Source organism: Rosa chinensis, chromosome 6 (assembly GCF_002994745.2).
Source record: "Rosa chinensis cultivar Old Blush chromosome 6, RchiOBHm-V2, whole genome shotgun sequence".
Taxonomy (NCBI): domain Eukaryota; kingdom Viridiplantae; phylum Streptophyta; class Magnoliopsida; order Rosales; family Rosaceae; genus Rosa; species Rosa chinensis.
The window spans coordinates 40610743-40616742 of record NC_037093.1 but is presented as its reverse complement, the minus strand read 5'-3'; positions in this window follow the sequence as shown (position 1 = coordinate 40616742).

The following is a 6000-nucleotide window of genomic DNA, read 5'->3' as shown; positions in this document are numbered from 1 at the left end:
CATCTTCACCTTTACCTCTATAATTGAAGAATATTGTTGTTGATTTGTGGATGGGTTGTGAGTAGTCTATTTAGGAAGCTAGGGTTTGAGCCCTAGCATGGATTTAATGTAATAAATATGTTTTGATTCAATGGTTTTCAATTTTGTGTTAGGCATATGTTCTAATCTATATTATTTGGCTTAGATGCATGCTGAGGAGCTTGATTAACTCTTGAATGTGTAGATGAGCATGTCTCGAACAAATTAGGGGACCTAATCACTTTTCTAATTTATGGTTAGGACACTTGTTTGGAATATGGTTAGTTACAATACCAATTTCGATTGTCGTATTGGCTTGCTTGGGAACCTTGATTGTAGGACTCTTCACCTTTTGGTGCAACTAGAGGCTCTAACAAGGCTCTAGATTGTCCCAATTGAGTTTCTATGACCCTTAATCCGGAGTAGGAATACCCTTTAAGGAATCTAATGACCCATGAGCCTTGAAAAGCCTTGGGTACGGTTCTTGATGCCATTATGAATTGAATGACCATTGTCGGAGCATATTTATGCATTAGATTTGGCTAGGAGGATACCCTAGTGACCTAATTTCCATATCTTGATTAGTTTTTATTATCTTAATTTTTAATCGTAATTTTAATTTTCAATTGTCAATTTTATTTTTCGCAAACCAAATCAAATTTCACAAACCACTTTGTTAATGTTTGTGATTGAGGGGTCTAATTAACGATAAATAGAGAGAGAGAGAGAGAGACACACACACACACACATACGAGAAGTATAGTGGTTCGTCTCTGCCTTAGCAAGAGACTACGTCCACTTGAATATTGTACTATGTGTGTTTGGGCCTTGCGATCCAAGGGGATTACAAAGTGTGTAATGGGATGGATATGAAATGTGTTGAGTTGTGGGAGGAGGGGTTCCTTTTATAGGTGAAGGAAGCCATCTCCTTCACTTGTTTTCTGATGTGGGACAGGTAACAACTATTTCTAGTCTAACAAGCCTAGTTGTGAGGGCATGTTGGCAAGGCTGGGAAGTGGCTTCCCGGCGATGTATTTGCCGCTTCCGGATACCGTGGCGTAGCTTGAACATAGGGCTACAAGATGCATGTCTCGGTTGGGCCTCACCATGCATTGTGGGTGTCCCAAAGAGGGTGTTACTTATGCTTGGTGATGTAGCAAATAGCCTTGCTAGTAGAGGTATCTACACACTTTCATTGTCAATACCACTTGGTTGTGAGTTTCTGCATTCACTTGTGGTTCTCTTGACCATTTTAGGCTTGGTTGTTCCTAGCCAGGCATGTAAATAGCTTGGTGCTATTTTTTTTTTTTTTTTTAAAATTGTTAGTGACTTAGTAATCGGCATAACCAAGAATTGAAGTTAGCTTATCAATCCCCGTGGTATGATAATTTCGGGTTCAAATATTTCCCACTTCATTGATGACCGTGCCCTTATTGCACGTAAGTTGCATTCCAACACCAAATCAAATGGCGCCGTTGCCGGGGATTAAAGTGTAATAGCTTTAATCCCTTGGTTTTCGGTTGTTAGGTCACTTGCATTATTTTCTTAGTTTTAGTTAATTTTTCTTTGTTTGTTTAGATTTTTTTTTTTAAAAAGTGTGTTTGTTTATTTTACTTTTCTTATTTTGTTTATTTTACACTTGTGTGTTTGTTTGTTGAGACATTGTGATTTATTTCTATCGAAGTGACGGGCCTTGTATTACTTTGTAGTACATGTAAGACATGAGCATCGATAGCGATCGTCACTTGGCTTAACTTGTTTGTTAGTTTTTTATTAGGTTTCCTAGTTAGTCATTAGTTTCTTGAGTTGTTAGTTTTTCACTTATTCTTAGGTTTGCTTATTTTAGTTTCTTATTTAATTGTTGTCTCACCTTCTCTCATTACCCCTCTCATTTATTGTGAAGTGTGAAATTAAATTCAAAGTGCTTATTTTGTGAATTCTTGAGTACTTACCACGTGGTCATATTTTTGCAAGTGCATGAGTAGTACTTTACTATCTATCAATTTGAGAAGTGGTCGTACTTTGCAAAGACTTCCTAGACAAAGGCCAAGGAATCGTTCATGAACACCTCCAAGGCCAAGAGTACATCCAAGAGATCCCTCACCGAGTCCATCGAGTCCGATTAGATCACCGGTTAGAGAGATGGCGGAGAGACCTATTCGAGAGTTTTCTAGACCTTCCATGGTCAACACGGCATCATGCTTGGTACTTCCGGTTATCAAGAAAATATGCATTTATCAGATAACTGCGTCCTAACAATCATTCATTGAACTCAGGGGCAACACATGCAGTATGCAGTCAATTATCTTAAGCCTTTTCCAACTATGATGTGACAAAGGTACATTGATCTGCACAGCTAAATACAAAACGGTTACAGAGCATGACAGTATAATAGATCTGCATATTTCAGGTTTTGTGGTGATTAGTGCAGATGAAATTCCTAAAGTTCTTCAGGAATAGGTCAGTTAACGACAACAATTGATATAATTTTGGAAATACATCCATTAAACTAACTAATTGTGAAGAATTTAAAATACACTTGTGCGCGCGCGCACACATTGGATACAAGAGAGACATACCTTCTTCAGTCTTGCTCAATTTGATAGATCAAATTACAATGACAGTCCCAGGCTAGAGCTGTATGCAAAGGAGGCGTCCCAACCATTGGGGAGCAAGCAATGCATGTCTTTTATTGTTAAAGATTCTTCAGGGAACTCATTGGATATAAAGAAAATCGAAGCACTTTGTAAAGAAATTGAACACACAATGATGTTCAATGTGAAGAAAGGTCCAACAAGTTCTTAGGCACCTGAGACTAGTGGATGGGCCTAGACAATCTTCTTCTTTTGGAACTAGTTAAGAGAGGTACTTGTCTTAATAGTTGTTACCTGTTACGAGGTTACTGGTAATGTATTGCCCCAACTTAAGGCAAGGAAGTCTGCCAAAAGTACTTATCAACACCTCAAAAGCCAGAAGGTTTGCCCAAAGTGTCGGAAGAAAATTAGCATAAACGCCTACGGCCTACCAACCACCAGATGTGAAAATGAGGCCCATCTCTTTAACATTGATTACTTAAGGATTTGGTGATTCATGAAAAGGCCAAACATATGTCATTGCCCAGGTGTTGAATACAAGGAGATAACAACTATGAAGAGATTCCCAGAAAAATGGTTACTCAACCTCACTAGATAAATGAAACTTGGGACTCTGTACACATTTTTAACTTGCGGTTAAAGTCAAATTTGGGTCTCTAGACTCTAGACATGATCTGACCCAAACTTGTAAACCCTGCTACTCCTCCAAGTGTCTGTATACATGCACACATATAGTCTTTCTCCACTAAGAATAAGGGTTTCTGGAAAGCTACTAGGTGTCTCTCTCTCTTTTCAGGGTCATCAAACATAGGGTTCAGAGTGTGAGTCCTGATGGAATATTCAACGCAAAAATAGGATACACGGTCATCAGAAGGAGGGTTTAGAGTGTGAGTCCTGATTAAATATTCAGCAGAAAAATAGGCTTCAGGATCATCAAAAATAAGGTTTAGACTTTAAGAGTGTCAGTCCTGATGAAATATTCAACGCAAAAAAAGGATTCAGGTCATCAAAAGTATCGGGGCAAAGGCTAAACAAATTCTCATAATACTATTGCCTAATATCTACTACACAGATAAATGAAACTTGGGTCTCTGTACACATTTGCAGTTAAAGTCAAAATTTGGGTCTCTAGATTCTAGACATAATCTGACGCCAAACTTGTAAACCCTGCTACTCCAAGTGTGTAGATATGCGCACATATATAGTCTTCTCGACTAAGAATAAGAGTTCTTACCTAAAGAACTCACAATTATTCAACACCTATATGTACACGAATTGGGACAGAAAAAAACATACGTAGATAGTGTGGAGTCCTAGCAACTGTACTATGAATCAAATCCTATGCTTTGCAATTACCAAATATTTCTCATGGTATAGGAATTGTGATCCTAAACTAACAAATTATTCAAAAGGACTAAAGATGAACACTGATATCAAAAACCTTGAATAAGGGAACTGATACAAAGAGAGTCCTCTGTTCAAGCAAACAAATTGTCTGGCATTGTCAGCAAATCCCAGACAATTTGCAACCTGCAATCCACACAGACATTCAACCAACAAAGACAAAACCCATTTAATTACATAGGTTTTTCAAGCCATCACATTCCCAGTTAGAAAACCTGTAGTTCACAATTGTGTCATGGACAAACACAAAAGCTCCCAGATTGGAGTTTTCCACACAAAAATAAACTAATTCCAAACATTATGAAGCAATATAACTAACTTGCCGCAAAACCCAGAAACCAGAATGAAGGATAGAAAGAGCAGATCAAGAAGGATAGAGATTTCAGCTATATGTCTCAAGCTAAAATGGCTTACAGACTAGAAAAAAGCGCTAACTTGATAATTTTTGGATCGAAATTATCAGAAGCAGAAGCAGCCAAAAATAACTGCTCAGAATCAGTTTCAACACTCGTTATTCATACAAAGCAAAACCCAATGGATTGCAGTAGCCTCAGTCTAAATCCCATACCTCCACCTTTAAGAAGGTACAACCTTTCCCAGCTCAACCAATGAACCTTCCCAACCCATTAGATGAGGCCATATTCTCTGTAGATCGAAACCCTCAGACTAAACGGCTAGGAGGAGAAAGCAAAATGTGCTTCCACCATAAACCCCTTACTAAGGGGCCTTGAAACTAGGGTTTGGGCCAGAAACCGAGCCCATCCCATGGTTTTTTTTTTTTTTTTTTTGTTGAGAACCATAACCAATCATAACGCCTTCACCAGAAAAAAAAAAAAAAAAGCAATCATAATCAAACGACAGAGAAGAAAAAATACACAAAAAATTATTGTCCCCAAAAAATAGTCAAAGTAAACAAACTAACAAAGTAGAAAGCCCAAGAGTTGCTTTGAATCCAAAAAAAAAAATATGGCATTACAATTGTTCTTTGTTCTTGGCATCTTAATGGGACCTAAAGTCAAAATCGGTCTTGCTCTTCATTGAATCTTTCATCAATGACCCTCTTGTTGATGAAGAAGAAGACTTGATTCGTTCACAAACTTCTTGGGGCAGGACCTGATGATAATAATGATGCTTGATTAGAAGTGATTTTTTTTTTCCTTTTTAGATTCAAGAATACGTGCATCATGCAATGTTGAAATCTTGATTACTAACCTGCATGGAAAGAAGGAACCTTTATGACTCTTTTGAGGATCAATCATCACTTGGACACTTGAAAAGAGTACCCCGCATATCCCACACGTCCTTTCATCGAGCTTCTTTTGATGGCGATCATAGAGGTGCTCCATCATCTCAGCCTCTTTAATATCTTTGTGGCAGTAGCGACACATAAGAGTACTCTTGTTAGCCATGGGTGCTTCAATCAGAAAAATATAGAGGGACAATGGGGTTATGATGGAAGAAATGAAATGATCAATGTTTACTTAAGAGTGAGCGACTGAGGTGGGGTTTTAGAGAGCTTATGGACAAAGAGGTTATTAAGTTAGAAATGAATTAATTGTTTAATTAATGAAAAATTTGTTAGCAGTAAGGGGATTTTTACTATCCTCACATAATATTGGAGTTGTTTGGTTTTTTGTCATGCAGCTGACCAGCGGCTGATGAAAATACAGTAAAATCTCGTTAAATGAATGTTCGATAATTATAACCTCGATTAATAAATTTCTCTGGTCCTAATTCGGGACAGTGTACTAAAACAATAATCTTGCCAAAATGTATAATCTTATACTTTTCTAGACATCCTTTAGGACCTAGTGAACATATAATTTTTTTTTTTTTTGAATCAAGCTGGACAATTTCATTCAACTCAAGCTAGAGTGGCACAGATACATACCTTCCCTTGCCATCTATGGGCAAGTCTAGGACATGGCATGCTAACACCACTTGTTAGACAATCAATGCTCACAAATGAAAGCAAGCCTATAAC